Source organism: Mus musculus, chromosome 14 (assembly GCF_000001635.26).
Source record: "Mus musculus strain C57BL/6J chromosome 14, GRCm38.p6 C57BL/6J".
Classification (NCBI taxonomy): Eukaryota; Metazoa; Chordata; class Mammalia; order Rodentia; family Muridae; genus Mus; species Mus musculus.
In genome coordinates this window covers 123,996,084-124,014,310 of record NC_000080.6, presented here as the reverse complement: position 1 = coordinate 124,014,310, position 18,227 = coordinate 123,996,084, and the positions used below count along the sequence as shown (strand labels likewise).

General features: G+C 39.0%; 1 protein-coding gene and 1 long non-coding RNA gene across 5 annotated transcripts in view; one reads left to right on the top strand and one right to left on the bottom strand.

Moving 5' to 3' along the window:
* The window catches only part of Fgf14 (fibroblast growth factor 14), a 703,246-nt gene that overhangs the window by 663,376 nt on the left and 21,643 nt on the right, over positions 1 to 18,227 (top strand). The gene's annotated exons all lie outside the window — the stretch shown is intronic.
* Positions 1 to 18,227, bottom strand: part of 1700024B18Rik (RIKEN cDNA 1700024B18 gene) — a 28,050-nt gene that overhangs the window by 1,374 nt on the left and 8,449 nt on the right. The window contains exons 2-3 of the long non-coding RNA NR_045479.1: positions 17,079 to 17,223; positions 572 to 620 (exon numbers count right to left, since the gene is read on the bottom strand). This is a non-coding gene — a long non-coding RNA (RIKEN cDNA 1700024B18 gene). The remainder of the gene's footprint in view (positions 1 to 571; positions 621 to 17,078; positions 17,224 to 18,227) is intronic.

The window sequence follows — 18,227 nt, the reverse complement described above, 5'->3', positions numbered from 1 at the left end:
TCCCAAAGTAGAATGGGAAGGGAAAAGGGGAGCAGGCTCTCTTTTAAGGAAGGAGATATTATCTAAGATGCTTCTCAACAGACGTTTTCATTCATTTTAATGATCTAAACACATCACCACATTTTGCTAGCTACTGGAGTATGTTCTATGATGAGTGTGAACTTAATGTTAAAAAAAGTCCTGATGGCTTCCAGGGTTAGGGAACATGGGCCACTAATGAAAATGTGGTTCTACTAGTAAGGAAGAAGGGCTTATTCTAAAATTGAGGCAATTGATCCCATATATTGTGATAAATATATTATATATATATTTATCACTATATATATATATATATATAGTGTTACTACCTTCATTTATATCAAAACTAGTCTGATATTTGGTGGGGGTGGGCAGCAGGGGTCTTCTCTCTTATTGTTTCTTCTCGAGGTAGCAGAGGAGAAAGAACATCAGTGGAGGGTAAGATTGTCTTACAAGACTCTGGGGTTAGACTTTGTCTTAAGAGATCTTTAGAGTTGTTGTATAATAAAAAGTTTACTTATCTAAGTTTAAGTCACTTGTTACTGTAGCTGACCTGACTTCTGTGTTCCTCTTCGGCCAGAAACTGCACTTAGCCATTCTTTCTAAAAACAGCAAAGGATTAAGTAAACAGCCTTTGTAGTATCTCAGCAGGAACTGTGCAGCTCTAACTTTCAACCTGCTAGTTGGAAGTCGCAGGAAAAAAAAAGGACAGTCAGAAAAGTGACTATAGAGTTTATGACTATGTTGTAAAAAGTCTCGTATGAAAGCTATCTAAAGGGAAAAGCAGAATGATCCTATGTAGGGAAAAGGAAAAAAGCCTAGTAAGGGAAAAATTCTTCTGAAGGAAAAAAATTCTCCTAGGCAGGGGAAAAGAAAACAAATTCTTCTTTCTTCTCTTTGCCTTCAGTACGTATATATCTTCCAGAATACATGATCACGTGTTACAAAGTTCATCACAAGTTAACACAAATTCAAATCATGAATTGAAATAGAAGTTTACAACAGAGAATGTTTACATACATTAGGAATAATTATCTGGCTAAACATCCATCACCTGTCTGAGCTCCACAGGTTCACTGAAGGTTCAAAACCATAAGTTATTATTGAAGTTTTGTATAGATAAACCCAGTCAATATTTTATCTTCTGTCCTAGCACCTATAGTAAATCATTAGTTCCCTTTTTATGACCTTTGGTTAATTGTTTATAACCTCTTGGAATGTGTTCTGAATAGGAGAAAGTCTGGTTACTATCTAAGAGAAATTAACTGGTGACACTTGGGAGACTGGCAGAGTTCTCATTGTAGTTTTGACTATCAGAAAGAACCTCATTGCAGCCCCACTATAAAAGAGCTTAATAATCACAGATTAATTTTAGGAAGTCTTATAGTATCATCATTAAGACTTACAAAGTCATCTATTTGTCTATATAACATCACTACAACATAGTACATCTTCATAGATCTGTAGAGACCTGCTCCTAAGGGGTGTGCTATTACTTAGTGATTGTTATATATATTTTTTTATTTCTTTAATATTTTTTATTACGTGTTTTCCTCAATTACATTTCCAATGCTATCCCAAAAGTCCCCCCACACTTCCCTACCCACCCATTCCCATTTTTTGGCCCTGGTGTTCCCCTGTACTGGGGCATATAATGTTTGCTTGTCCAATGGGCCTCTCTTTCCAATGATGGCTGACTAGGCCATCTTTTGATACATATGCAGCTAGAGTCAAGAGCTCAGGGGTACTGGTTAGTTCATAATGTTGCACCTACAGGGTTGCAGATCTCTTTAGCTCCTTGGATACTTTTTCTAGCTCCTCCATTAGGGGCCCTGTGATCCATCCAATAGCTGACTGTGAGCATCCACTTCTGTGTTTGCTAGGCCCCGGCCTAGTCTCACAAGAGACAGCTATATCAGGATCCTTTCAGCAAATTCTTGCTAGTGTATGCAATGGTGTCATCGTTTGGAGGCTAATTATGGGATGGATCCCTGGATATGGCAGGCTCTAGATGGTCCATCCTTTTGTCTCAGCTCCAAACTTTGTCTCTGTAACTCCTTCCATGGGTGATTGTTTTCAATTCTAAGAAGGGGGAAAGTATCCCCCCTTTGGTCTTCGTTCTTCTTCAGTTTCATGTGTTTTGCAAATTGTATCTTATATCTCGCTATACTAAGTTTCTGGGCTAATATCCACTTTTAAGTGAGTACATATCATTTGAGTTCTTTTGTGATTGTGTTACCTCACTCAGGATGATGCCCTCCAGGTCCAATCATTTGCCTAGGAATTCCATAAATTCATTCTTTTTAATAGCTGAGTAGTACTCCATTGTGTAAATGTACCACAATTTTTGTATCCATTCCTCTGTTGAGGGGCATCTGGGTTCTTTCCAGCTTCTGGCTATTATAAATAAGGCTGCTATGAACATAGTGGAGCATGTGTCTTTCTTACAAGTTGGAACATCTTCTGGATATATGCCCAGGAGAGGTATTGCAGGATCCTCCGGTAGTACCATGTCCAATTTTCTGAGGAACTGCCAGACTGATTTCCAGAGTAGTTGTACAAGCTTGCAATTCCACCAACAATGGAGGAGTGTTCCTCTTTCTCCACATCCTTGCTAGCATCTGCTGTCACCTGAATTTTTGAATTAGCCATTCTGACTGGTGTGAGGTGGAATTATTTTGATTTGCATTTCCCTGGTGATTAAGGATGCTGAACCTGTTTTCAGGTGTTTCTCAGCTCCTTGTTTAGCTCTGAGCCCCATTTTTTAATGGGGTTATTGGATTTTCTGGAGACCACCTTCTTGAGTTCTTTATATTTATTGGATATTAGTCCCCTATCTGATTTAGGATAGGTTAAGATCCTTTCCCAATCCGTTGGTGGTCTTTTTGTCTTATTGACGGTGTCTTTTGCCTTGCAGAAGTTTTGCAGTTTCATGAGGTCTCATTTGTCAATTCTCAATCTTACAGCACAAGCCATTGCTGTTCTATTCAGGAATTTTTCCCCTGTGCCAATATCTTCGAGGCTTTTCCCCACTTTCTCCTCTATTAGTTTCGGTGTCTCTGGTTTTATGTGGAGCTCCTTGATCCACTTAGATTTGACCTTAGTACAAGGAGATAGGAATGGATCAATTCGAATTCTTCTACATGATAACCGCCAGTTGTGCCAGCACCATTTGTTGAAAATGCTGTCTTTTTTCCACTGGATGGTTTTAGCTCCCTTGTCGAAGATCAAGTGACCATAGGTGTGTGGATTCATTTCTGGGTCTTCAATTCTATTCCATTGGTGTACTTGTCTGTCACTATACCAGTACCATGCAGTTTTTATCACAATTGCTCTGTAGTAAAGCTTTAGGTCAGGCATGGTGATTCCACCAGAGGTTCTTTTATCCTTGAGAAGAGTTTTTCCTATCATAGGTTTTTTGTTATTCCAGATGAATTTGCAGATTGCTCTTTCTAATTCGTTGAAGAATTGAGTTGGAATTTTGATGGGGATTGCATTGAATCTGTAGATTGCTTTTGGCAAGATAGCCATTTTTGCAATGTTGATCCTGCCAATCCAAGAGCATGGGAGATCTTTCCATCTTCTGAGATCTTCTTTAAATTCTTTCTTCAGAGACTTGAAGTTTTTATCATACAGATCTTTCACTTCCTTAGTTAGAGTCATGCCAAGATATTTTACATTATTTGTAACTATTGAGAAAGGTGTTGTTTCCCTAATTTCTTTCTCAGCCTTTTTATTCTTTGTGTAGAGAAAGGCCATTGACTTGTTTGAGTTAATTTTATATCCAGCTATTTCACTGAAGCTGTTTATCAGGTTTAGGAGTTCTCTGGTGGAATTTTTAGGGTCACATATATACTATCATATCATCTGCAAAAAGTGATATTTTGACTTCCTCTTTTCAAATTTGTATCCCCTTGATCTCCTTTTGTTGTCGAATTGCTCTGGCTAGGACTTCAAGTACTATGTTGAATAGGTAGGGAGAAAGTGGGCAGCCTTGTCTAGTGCCTAATTTTAGTGAGATTGCTTCAAGCTTCTCACCATTTACTTTGATGTTGGCTACTGGTTTGCTGTAGATTGTGTTTATCATGCTTAGGTATGGGCCTTGAATTCCTGACCTTTCCAAGAATTTTATCACGAATGGGTGTTGGATCTTGTGGAATGCTTTTTCCGAATCTAAGGAGATGATCATGTGGTTTTTTTTCTTTGAGTTTGTTTATATAATGGATTACTTTGTTGGATTTCCGTATATTAAACCATCCCTGCATCCCTGGAATAAAACCTACTTGGTCAGGATGGATGATTGCTTTAATGTGTTCTTGGATTCAGTTAGCGAGAATTTTATTGAGTATTTTTGCATCAATATTCATAAGGGAAATTGGTCTGAAGTTCTCTATCTTTGTTGGATCTTTTGTGGTTTAGGTATCAGAGTAATTGTGGCTTCATAGAATGATTTGGGTAGAGTTCCTTCTACTTCTATTTTGTGGAATAGTTTGTGCAGAACTGGAAGTAGATCTTCTTTGAAGGTCTGGTAGAACTCTGCACTAAACCCATCTGGTCCGGGGCTTTTTTTGCCTGGGAGACTATTAATGACTGCTTCTATTTCTTTAGGGGATATAGGACTGTTTAGATCGTTAACTTGATCCTGATTTAACTTTGGTACCTGGTATCTGTCTAGAAATTTGTCCATTTCATCCAGGTTTTCCAGTTTTGTTGAGTATAGCCTTTTTATAGAAGGATCTGATGGTGTTTTGGATTTCTTCAGGATCTGTTGTTATGTCTCCCTTTTCATTTCTGATTTTGTTAATTAGGATCCTTTTCCTGTGCCCTCTAGTGAGTCTGGGTAAGGGTGTATCTATCTTGTTGATTTTCTCAAAGAACCAGCTCCTCTTTGGTTAATTCTTTGAATAGTTCTTCTTGTTTCCCCTTGGTTGATTTTGCCCCTGAGTTTGATTATTTCCTGCCTTCTACTCCTCTTGGGTGAATTTTCTTCTTTTTTTTCTAGAGCTTTTAGTTGTGTTGTCAAGTTGCTAGTGTGTGCTCTCTCTAGTTTCTTTTTGGAGGCACTCAGAGCTCTGAGTTTCCCTCTTAGAAATGCTTGCATTGTGTCCCATAGATTTGGGTATCTTGTGGCTTCATTTTCATTAAACTCTAAAAAGTCTTTAATTTCTTTCTTTATTCCTTCCTTGACCAAGGTATCATTGAGAAGAATGTTGTTCAGTTTCCACGTGAATGTTGGCTTTCCATTATTTATGTTATTATTGAAGATCAGCCTTAGTCCATGGTTGTCTGATAGGATACATGGGACAATTTCAATATTTTTGTATCTGTTGAGGCCTGTTTTGTGACCAATTGTATGGTCAATTTTGGAGAAGGTACCATGAGGTGCTGAGAATAAGGTATATCCTTTTGTTTTTGGATAAAATGTTCTGTAGATATCTTTTAAGCCCTTTTGTTTCATAACTTCTGTTAGTTTCACTGTGTCCCTGTTTAGTTTCTGTTTCCACGATCTGTCCATTGATGAAAGTGGTGTGTTGAAGTCTCCCACTATTATTGTGTGAGGTGCAATGTGTGCTTTGAGCTTTACTAAAGTGTCTTTAATGAATATGGCTGCCCTTGCATTTGGAGCATAGATATTCAGAATTGAGAGTTCCTCTTGGAAGATTTTACCTTTGATGAGTATGAAGTGTCCCTTCTTGTTTTTTTTTTTTTTTTGTTTTTTTTTTGATAACTTTGGGTTGGAAGTCAATTTTATTAGATATTAGAATGGCTACTCCAGGTTGTTTCTTCAGATCATTTGCTTGGAAAATTGTTTCCAGCCTTTCACTCTGATGTAGTGTCTGTCTTTTTCCCTGAGATGGGTTTCCTGTAAGCAGCAGAATGTTGGGTCCTGTTTGTGTAGCCAGTCTGTTAGTCTATGTCTTTTTATTGGGGAATTGAGTCCATTGATATTAAGACATTTAGGAAAAGTAATTGTTGCTTCCTTTTATTTTTGTTGTTAGAGTTGGCATTCTGTTCTTGTGGCTGTCTTCTTTTTGGTTTGTTGAGGGATTACTTTTTTGCTTTTTCTAGGGCGTGATTTCCGTCCTTGTATTGGTTTTTTTCTGTTATTATCTTTTGAAGGGCTGGTTTCATGGAAAGATAATGTGTGAATTTGGTTTTGTCATGGAATACTTTTTTTCTCCATGTATGGTAATTGAGAGTTTGGCTGGGTATAGTAGCCTGGGCTGGAATTTGTGTTCTCTTAGTGTCTGTATAACATCTGTCCAGGCTCTTCTGGCTTTCATAGTCTCTGGTGAAAAGTCTGGTGTAATTCTGATAGGCCTGCCTTTATATGTTACTTGACCTTTCTCCCTTACTGCTTTTAATAGTCTATTTTTATTTAGTGCATTTGTTGTTCTGATTTTTGTGTGTCGGGAGGAATTTCTTTTCTGGTCCAGTCTATTTGGAGTTCTGTAGGTTTCTTGTATGATCATGGGCATGCCTTTCTTTAGGTTTGGGAAGTTTTCTTGTATAATTTTGTTGAAGATATTCTCTGGCCCTTTAAGTTGAAAATCTTCATTCTCATCAACTCCTATTATCCGTAGGTTTGGTCTTCTCATTGTGTCCTGTATTTCCTGGATGTTTTGAGTTAGGATCCTTTTGTGTTTTGTATTTTCTTTGATTGTTGTGCTGATGTTCTCTATGGAATCTTCAGCACCTGAGATTCTCTCTTCCATCTCTTGTATTCTGTTGCTGATGCTTGCATCTATGGTTCCAGATTTCTTTCCTAGGGTTTCTATCTCCAGCGTTGCCTCACTTTGGGTTTTCTTTATTGTGTCTACTTCCCTTTTTAGGGCTAGTATGGTTTTGTTCATTTCCATCACCTGTTTGGATGTGGTTTCCTGTTTTTCCTTAAGGACTTCTACCTGTTTGTTTGTGTTTTCCTGTTTTTCTTTAAGGACTTGTAACTCTTTAGCAGTGTTCTCCTGTATTTCTTTAAGTGATTTATTAAATTCCTTCTTGATGTCCTCTACCATCATCATGAGATATGCTTTTAAATCTGCGTCTAGCTCTTCGGTTGTGTTGGGTTGCCCATGACTAGGTGGGGTGGGAGTGCTGTGTTCTGATGATGGTGAGTGGTCTTGATTTCTGTTAGTAGGATTCTTACATTTGCCTTTCACCATCTGGTATTCTCTGGAGCTAGTTGTTATAGTTGTCTCTGGTTAGAGCTTGTTTCTCAGGTGATTATGTTAGCCTCTATCAGCAGACCTGAGAGACTAGCTCTATCCTTGGTTTCCGTGGTCAGAGTACTCTCTGCAGGCCTGCTCTTCTCTTGCAGGGAAGGTGCCCAGATATCTGGTGTTCGAACCTGCCTCCTAGCAGAAGTTGTGTTCCACTCACCAGATGTCTTAAGATCCTGTGGAGGGTCCTGTGAGGACCTTGGGGGTGTCCAGAAACTCTGCGCACAAGGAACCCCACTGCTGGAGGGAACAGGAAGGGACTTGTGCCCCTGATCAGGCCGGGTTATCTGCTTCCTTAATGCAGTCTCAGGTCCCGTGTGATTGGCTTGGAGCAGACCCTGTGTTCCACTCACCAGAGGTCTTAGGATCCTGTGGGGGATCCTGTGTGGGTCCTCATGGGTGTCCTGAGTCTCAGCGGGCCAGGAACCCCGGTGCTGCAGTGGACTGGAAGGTGTTATGTATATTTAATAAGAACAGGAAAAGCATATTAATAGCAGGAATCTTTCCTAAAATGAGTCCCTTACATCCTTGCTTAATAAGGGCAAACCTGACTCAGATTATATAATAATCGGAAGCAGGCCATTTCAAGAAGATCACCTGCTAGGTTGTCCCATTATGGCTCCTGACAATATTTTTCACATATGAACACATACTGAATATTTTTAAGCCTTGTATCAATTTCTTTAATTGTTGGACAGTTTCAGAGATTTATATAATGTAGTTATCTCATCCTTTGCCATTGTTTCTCTCCATGTATTCTGCCAGAACTCTTTCTGTTTATTTTGTGTCTTCCACATGGTCCACAGAGTTTAATTAGAGATTTTTGACTAAATTTCATTTCATTTTCACTTCCATATTCAATAGTGCATAAAAATGCTGGAGAGATAAATATCATGTATGTTTTTAAATGTTGTTTCTAGTTAACTGAAAACAAATGGTTCAGATTTTCTTGTAATAGTTAATACCTTTAATTATACATTTCATTGAAATTGTGGCTCTGCATATTCACTGATAGAAATTAAAATGAACTTATTATCAATTTAATTGTCAAGTCGATAATTGAGATAATAAAATATGTAGAGAAAGCTATTGTGTTGTCTGCACTATAACTGGATTATCTTAATGAGTCAATATGAACACTGTCACCACTGCAGATGAAATTGTAAAATGTCTCTAGAATCTTTTCTTAATTCTACAATATTCCCATGGCAATCTAGCCGCAGTTGGAATAATTTCATTTTATTCTCAGAGATTGTCATGTATACCATGTATAAGTATTATTTCCATGTATAAGTATTTTATTTTTAAAGTGAGAGAATTCTCTGTGTGTTATGTGTAGCTAGCACCAGTCTAGAACAGCAACAAGGCAACAAGATCAGCAACTTTTTTTATGGAACGTACTAAGCTGAATGTATGTTAAGTTTATAGGTTCAGCTCCAATTGTTACTGCTTAAGCACGGAGGAAACCAAAAAATCCAAAACAAACAACAAAAAAAAAACCCAAACAAACAAACAAACAACAAAAACACCATCCCAAGAACTTATATAAATTACTTGGCTATTTGCTAATAAAATTTCATTTGCATGTGTAAACAATAAGCTGCATTTGGTCTAAGAGCTGGGGTCTACTTTTCTCTTATCTAAAGTGTATGCTTTTGCTTCCCAAGCCTAGACTTTCAAATACAGTTCTTGAGAATGGTTAATAGATATATCTTTGCTTCATGCATAGCCACAGAGACTTCCCACTGTGAAGTTCATTAAGAAGTTAGTCAGGGAACTTATGCAGAGTTTGAAATATCTCTGCCTCTAGACCCCAAACTTCCTCACTTTGACTCATATTGTCGTTTTAAAAATGTGTTTGGAATAAATAGACTTTTCAATTAACCTTAAGTTTACAGGCAAATTGAGCAGGAATTAGAGTTGTCATGTAACTCTTTGTGACTACCCCACCCCATCCACTCTACCAGTTTGTCCTATTATCAATATCTCACACTAGTGGAATACAAACACTACTGCTACTCAGTCAATATTGCCATATTAATAGTAACTGAAATCCACAGTTTTCAGTAGAGTTCAGTTATGCTGTTGAGTATTATATGAATTTGGATCAGAGCATAGTGATATATGACCACCATTACTGTTTTGAGTCCTAGAACTAAAACTCCCCTGTGTTCTACCTGTCTATTCTCACTCACAATCTCACATCTACACACAAATTGCAAAGAACTGGTCATTTCAGCTTTACCCTTACTCAAAACATCTATGATTGAAATCATGGGCCTTTTCATATCATTTTTCTTACTTTGTAATATTCATTTCACTTTTCACATGTTCTAGTGGCTTCATGGTTCCTTTTCATTACTGAGTAATAGCCCACTTCTGACTCTTCTTTTTTCCATATTTACCTGTTAAGGTGATCTCCTTAAGTACTAGCTATTGCTTCCATCTGGTCACCTTGCTGGCTCTCCATATTCCATCTTCAGCTGATTACACAAACCCAAATTTCTATTATGTTGTTCTAAGACTCAAGGTTCACATTACATCACATCATCTCTTTCTTCTATACAGAAAGCTGTAGCCTTCTCTCTTTTTCTGTCTGACTCCTGCTCACCCTCTAAGATACACCTAAATACCATACCAAGTCTAGTTAAAAATCTCCATCTTAAACAAAATTGGATTTCTTGTTTCTGTCTAGACATGTGCTGTATATTTCTGACACAAGATTCTCCGTTATTAAAGTGATATAACAAAGCTCTCAGATGCCTAGAATGATAGCTCCTTATCCACCCTCTTCCAGCAACTAGAAGACAACACAGTAGACTTAAATATTTGTTAAATGAAGCAATGGGTTTGGTACCCTGAAGAAATAGGAACAAATAGTTCTTCTTTCACTTTCTTATCTTAATAAACCACTCAAAGTTAGTTCTACATTGAAACTACACTTTAAAAAGTTGAAAATGCAATGTTTATGCATTATACATCATAGGTGATCAACGAACTGTTTTGATTACTGATTTAAAATTTTCTTTTAAAAAAAAGAGTCGTAAAAATTTACAGAACCATTCTCCTCAATTACCAGCATTTAACATTCCAATGTCATTGTTTTGCAGCTAATAATGTTAATTCGTCTGTAGTTTTTCTTCATTAAGAAATGCATTGATTTTTAAAACTAATCCAGAATTGTAATCTAACCCATCATAAAACATGTGAAGAAAAAAATTTGCATGCTGAACTGTGTGGAAATACTCTACAAATATGTGAGTTAATATTTTATAAAAGGATAGGACACAGCAGGTAATTTTGTGCTATGTGCTTCAGCTTTATTTTGCCCACACATTCAAGGACTGAGCGTTTGACCTTTCAGAAACAGTGGTGAGCACATCTCAAATGTCATCCATTCCCACAAACAAGGACCCTGTGCACTGCCCCACCCCACTTCCCTACTGCTGCAGCAGCATGCACTGACTGAGCTCTTCAGTGCAGCATTTCTCCTCGTTCCCACTCATGATGTATGTCTGTCTCACACAAAACACTATTTCCTGCCTAGTATTGCACAAACTATGCCCAAATCCTTGTATCCAGTCTGGCTCTCCTCTGTTCTTCATGACTAACAAGACATAGCTTTCCAAACTTGCAGTTGATTTTTTTTAAATGTGCCTATTCTAAAACTTTCAACATCTCTTTCTCATTACTAGGGAAAGACCCAATACCTTTAAAGATAACTGCCTTGTTTAGTTATGCTTAGGACCCAAATCCAAGCTTTAGAATCCCTAGCTTCATGCTTTTGTTTTCTGTTTTCATTGTTCATGTTTTGTATTTCAAATGTTTTCTCTCTGTCTCAATATAAGCACAAGCTGCAACCTTTGTGAGCAATATTCTTCATCCTACTCTTAATCTAGTTAAAACACACTGGAGTTTCAAGTTCCTTTACAGAATTTATTATTTTTTATTTGTTTACCAAGTGATGCTGGCTTGAATTTAAGTGATCTCATTGAAATCATTCAATTTTACGAAGACCATATAACAAGAAGATTCTTAGTATATGCATTTGATCCACCCCTCCATATTCTATGTTCTCTAAAAGAAGATAGACTACATCAGTTTATGCTCAGTGAAGTATCTTCAGGTCAAAGGCAGCAAGTGGTACATGCTAGAAATTTGATAAACACTAATTGGATAAATTAATGCATAGATTAAATGGAAACCTATCTCCACCTGTCCACTTAATTCAGATTTTCATATTTATTATCTATTATATGGGGATAAAAAGAATGGTAAAGTTTTTTTTGGGAAGTCTATTTTAATTAACCTTTGTTTCTTACAGTCTCACATTGCCACTCACAATTTGGAAAATAAGAAAATATAAGTCCCCATCCTTTTAACATATCACACTGTGCCATGCTGAGCTAAAGGGAATTGAATCTGCAGCAATGCAAGCCTGAAGGCTTCACTTATTGAGTGGATTGCTTTAACCAAGGATTTGACATTCCTGACTCTCAAGGCTCATCTCCTCAGGGCGTGCTGGCTCCCTACTCTCCTGACTTCACTCCAGTATTTGATGTTTGCTCTTTTGTATTAACTTTTGAAATGATAAAACAAGTTGTTGCTAGAGTCTGGAGGGTTATGGCCAAGGTATACCTGCTTAATAAAGCAAAGTGAAGGGGAAAATTACCCGCCACATTTCATTTCTGTAGTACATGGACTTCATCTGTTCTCTACACCCTCATATTGGTACTTCTCATGAGACAGTTAAACCTCTAGTTTTTAATCAGATGTTTTATTTGACACCAAACAAAATTAAATCCCTTTTATTTTCTTTATGAATCTACTGCTAACATTAGAAATATATATTTACTTAATAGTTCAATAAGGAATGATATCTTAATTAGGATTTTACTGCTGTGAACAGACATCATGACCAAGGGGACAACATTTAATTAGGGCTGGCTTACAGGTTCAAAGGTTCAGTCCATTATCATCAAGACAAGAACATGGCAGCATCCAGGCAGGCATGGTACAGGAGTTGCTGAGAGTTCTACATCTTCATTGGAAGACTGCTAACAGAATACTGCCTTCTAGGCAGCTAGGAAGAGGGTCTTAAAGACCATGCCCATAGTGACACACCTACTCCAACAAGGCCACACCTACTTCAACAAGACCACATCTTCTGTTTTTTGTTTGGTTTTGGGTTTGTTGTGGTGGATTTTTAAGATTTATTTATTTTATGTATGTGAGTATATTGTTGCTCTCATCATACACTCTAGAAGAGGGCATCAGTGCCCATTACAGATGGTTGTGAGCCACCATATAACTGCTGGGAATTGGGAATTGAACTCAGGACCTCTGAGAGAACAGTCAGTGCTCTTAACTGCTGAGCCATCTCTCTAGCCCAAGACCACATCTTCTAATAGTGCCACTCCCTGGGCCAAGAATATACAAACCATCACAGATGGAGAAATAAATAACTGTTAAGAGGTTTGCTGCTATTGTACATGATCCAAGTTCAGTTCCCAGCACCCACACTGAGCTGCTCAAACCTTTCTGTAACACCAGTTCCAGGAGATCTGTTACCAATTTCTGAGCGCTGTGGGCAACTGCACACAGCTGCATACATTAAGACACATTCTCATAAACAAAACAAAACAAATCTTTAAATAGTAGAATAATGCATGTGCAATTTCACATGGCTAGGAATAGAAAAGTCTTCAGGGTTGCCCTATAGGTCATGCCATCAGTGCTTTGCTTCTTACATCATCTTAACAGGTTCCTGGATTGGAATAAAATGAGTGTGAATGGTCTTTAAGAATCTAAAACTTGAATAGAAATTATTATTACTATTGAATGAATACTGAATTTTAGAAGTATTGTAGAATTTATATACCATTTCCTTCTTACATAAAAATTTACATTTTAAAACAAGTATTTTTATCCATTTACTTGTTTGACTTATTTATTATTTCTATTTATAATCCACAACACATTCTAAACACATCAAAGTCTTATGGAGAAGTTTAATTTAAAGTAAGATTTAGACAAAGGAAGCTAGAAAAGAAGCAGTCTATAAATGCACACAGAAACAAATGTTAGGGAACTACATAGAGAGAAATGGGACAAAAATATTCCAGGAGGAAAGTAGAGGGAAAGTTGGATGAAAGCAGCCCACATTTATTCAAAGAATCTGACAGTCAAAGTAATGGAGCTGTGATCCCCAACCTCTTTACCCCAAAAATTCCATTTTGAAAATTTCAAAATGTGTCATTTTATATTGTTACTCGTGTGATGAACCAGCTTGCCTCCAGTTTAGGCTTGAAAGTCATCTTATAATAAAGACAAACTAGGTTCATTCCTGTTTGTTATTAAACCTCTTTTTCTCAAGGATTGATCCATGCCTCACCTATAATCATAACTACAAATGGTTCTGTACTGCCTGTTCCAGGAAACATCAACCAGGCCTTTGTTGCGCGCTCAACTGGCCAGGAAGAACGACGCTGCTACAGGATCCTTCTGCACACGTTTATTCAGTCCTGTTTCTTCTTTCTCTATATTTCCCTTGTTTATATCTCCCTTGTTTATATCTCTCCCTTGTTTATATCTCCCTTGTTTTTATATCTCCCTTGTTTTTATATCTCCCTTGTTTTTATATCTCCCTTGTTTTTATATCTCCCCTGTTTTTATATCTCTCCCGAACCCTGGGCCTCTCACTCCTTTTATACTCTCTCTCATCCACGAACCGCAGGCCACGCCACCTCACCAGGCACGCAGCTTCAGCTAATCAGGGCAGCAGGGGCAAATCTCCACCAAATTGGATTCACCTGTATCCTGGTACACCTGCGCAGCACTCAAGATGTTTGTGTCTTATATGAGGAAGTCAGGTGCAAGTCATATGACTTAGCTGCAGTCTCTGGCGCCTTTGGGACTGCCGCCACACCCGCTCCCCACAATTCCCCCTTTTTTTCTTTTTTGGCAGAGAGAATGTCTGTAGATAGCCCCCCGCAGCCATGCCCCTTACCCGTCCTTGGGTGACAAACAGCATTGGTTTGATCCCTGTCTTAGGTTGGTGACATGCCCAGGGAGTCTTATCACTGACTACCTCTCTATCATGCCAAGCCACACCTGGGGAGATTGTGTTTTGCTTGTGGCAGGTGCATCAAAAGGCCAGGATGTTAATGAACCTATGGCCAGATCTTAATTGCTGCAAGCAAGCCTCATGGGTGAAGGTAGAGGTCTGATCCCCAGTGTGCAAGCATAGGGGCCCTACACAAAACCATCCCTTAGGCTCATCACCCAGAGAGGTCTTGGCCAGCTCCCGTGTCGTTTTTCCTGAGGGAAGGGAACTAGGACACTGAACCTTCATGCAATCAGACATGCCTTCCACAGGATGCCAACAGCAGCTATCCTCTGTGAAGTGCTTAGCCTCGCACCCCACGGCATAACGCAGCATAATTTCTTTTAGAGCGGCAAACCGAATCTGAGGAGATTGTCCCGCCTCCACTGCAGCAAAAGCCTACGCTACCATGGCGAAAGTGCGGGCCGCACACTCTGCACCTAACACATGTGCCAAACACAAAACACACACACACTATAACAAGCATACATCCCAGGGCTCTCATCCCCGCTCATCTTCCCTGAAGCAAGGGATAGATGGCCAGCGGGGCTATCTCTTTAGGGGGAATTCAGGGATCAAAAAGCGTGGAAAAATTTGAATGTCATGTCGAGCTGGTAGCGGCTTCTGGAATACCGAAAGGATCTCCCATCTCGGCTCCATCGTTTGTGCTTGTGGGATCATCCACCACATCCACGGGGCAACTGGATCAGGAGCCTCATTCTTGCAGCGTCTCACCAATCTCTCCGGCACCCAAAGAGGTTCCATCTGGTCCTGTGGAAACACACAAACAGACCCTCTCGCCCACGTCAACACCTGATCTACTCGATCCCCAGGGGAGATGGACACAATACCTCGTGGTAATGAGACCATAACCTCAATCACCTGTGTGTCCATCTGGGGAGTCAATATGAGAGTCAAGTTTTCACTAGCTTCCCCTCTGTTAGGCAATGGTTTCCGTGCCCTTATGGCAATCTGATTTACCTGCTTAAACACCTGCACTGGATATCCTGACTGTTGTTGTGCAAATCGACCTTGATCAAGCAGCATATCTCTATCCCATGCAAATTCAGCTTGATCAGTGAAAATAGGACATCCCAGCAAGGAGAATCTATCCTCTTTCCAGACCTCCGGACAGAAGGTCTGCCCATAGATGGCTGACGAGGAGGCATAGGGAGGGGGAGCAAAAGCTAATTCGCCTTCCTCCTCTGCCTCAACTCTTTTGTTTCGTCCTTTCTGACCACCTGATAACACTGTGTCTCCTTTCTTTTTCCTTTTTCTTTTTAAGCCCTTTTCCTCTTCCGACATACTTTCTTGTTGCTCTGTAAGGATTTTCTGACCTGTCTTGACTGCCTCTACACACAGTTTCAAACAGTAACAGAGTCCATATATCAGAACAAACAAGACCAAAACTATCAGACCTACCCACAAAGGGTCAATGGGAGAAAAAAGCATAACTACACAGCGAGGATCTCTTGATCACTACACTGAGGTTATCATACTTCCTTAATCTATCCTGAAACCAGGAACCTTAACTTGTCCCAAAGCCGGGAACCTTTAGTTACCTTGTACCTGCTTCCTGGCAACGTTATATTCGCCTCTATTTTATCGGAGGTCCTTCCCAAACTCCTGGGTTACTTTATGCCTACTTCCTGGCAACTTTATGCTCACCTCTACTTTATCCGAGGTCCTTCCCAAACTCCTGGGTTACTTTGTGCCTACTTCCTGGCAACTTTATGCTCACCTCTATTTTATCCGAGGTCCTTCCCAAACTCCTGGGGTCGCAAGTTTCACTCACCGTGAACTTACCCTGCCGGCAACCACTGACTGCTGAAAGTTCTGAACTCGGTGGGGGAGTCGGTTCCCCGTACGGGCCACCAATTGTCGCGTCCGCTCTCGACCAGCAAGAACGACACGACCACCAGTCCTTCTAACAGCAGTTTATTCAGTCTTCATCTCTCTTCTTTCTCTTCATCAGTACCGTTCCCCAGCTGAAGAGTTCTGAATCCACGCCGGATCCTTCTCAACAGTCTGTTTTACGGGAACACTTTATTAACCCCTTCTTCCCCGTTATGCAGTTCTGAATCCTCCCTGTAGCAGGGGGTCTTCGCTCATGCCTGAAGATGTTTCTTGTCCCGGGTTTCGGCACCACTTGTTGCGCGCTCAACTGGCCAGGAAGAACGACGCTGCTACAGGATCCTTCTGCACACGTTTATTCAGTCCTGTTTCTTCTTTCTCTATATTTCCCTTGTTTATATCTCCCTTGTTTATATCTCTCCCTTGTTTATATCTCCCTTGTTTTTATATCTCCCTTGTTTTTATATCTCCCTTGTTTTTATATCTCCCTTGTTTTTATATCTCCCCTGTTTTTATATCTCTCCCGAACCCTGGGCCTCTCACTCCTTTTATACTCTCTCTCATCCACGAACCGCAGGCCACGCCACCTCACCAGGCACGCAGCTTCAGCTAATCAGGGCAGCAGGGGCAAATCTCCACCAAATTGGATTCACCTGTATCCTGGTACACCTGCGCAGCACTCAAGATGTTTGTGTCTTATATGAGGAAGTCAGGTGCAAGTCATATGACTTAGCTGCAGTCTCTGGCGCCTTTGGGACTGCCGCCACACCCGCTCCCCACAGGCCTTTGTTTTAAAAGATTATTATTACCACCTGTTGCTTTGACTACCTTATGACCACTTTGCAATCATCTCTATTTCACAAGAGTTTATTTTGACCAACCTGTTTTGGTTGTTTTGCTTCTGCGGCCTGAATTATTTGCATGCCAAATCCCACATTTAGAAGTTCCCTATCCATGAACTACAAAAACTTTATCTTGCTCATGTCCAATGCTGAGGTCTCGAACCCTGTCTTAGGGGGAAGCAGCCTGTGTATACAAATTAAAAAAAAAGTTTAATTACTTCCTTTAATTAATTTGGCTAAGATCATTGGGTCAGTGGTCTTTCTCCTCAAATCTTTGGGATTACCAACAGCCAATTGACAGGGACAGACAAATAGGTAAAGAGAATATTGAGTTAGATGTCATGGTTCAAACATTAAATTCAACACTTCAGAGGCACACTCAAGGTGCTGAGTCATCACTACAGCTCTGATATTGTCATTGTATATACTAGAAAAGAACGTATATGAGCAGATCTGGTAAATGGGAGGAGAAATGTATTTTGATAGCTAATACATTTTATGGTTACTGAGAACATATACCATGGCTTCCCATACTTTACAACACACACATATTACTTGGGGTCCTGATAAAAGCTGATTCTCTCTGGTAGGAAGAGAATTTGTGAAATAAGTACTGGCCACTGAATACCACATGTTAAGAATATAAAATATACATGTATGTATATTTAAATACTAAATATGTAGCTATGGTGTATATTTTCAGATATGATATCTATCTATGTTGAACAGTTAAATATTATATCAAATAAATAGCTTATTTTAGCACTAAAATAAATTATATTATATACTCTAATAGCCCAAAGTATAATAAATAAATAAATAAATAAATAAATTTTAAGATATGATCACTCCTAAGTAACAAGTTGTGTCTTTTCAGATGAAAAAAACTAAGCTTTTATTTGCAACTTTGTTTTCTTGGAAACTAAGTAAAAATAAAAACAAAACCCACCTGGTTTGTTGTTAACCATTCACTTACATTCATTGGATCTTTTTTTCAAATCAAAGCTATGAATCATGTACTACATATGAGATTGTGCATTTGTTTAAAGTACACATATACACTTATACATCACACACATACACAGTTTACTAATTTTAACTCTACATGCTATTCAAAGCTCTATAGTATACATTTAAAAATATATAGCATTCCAGAGAAATAAAACACAACAGTCAACTTAAATGGAT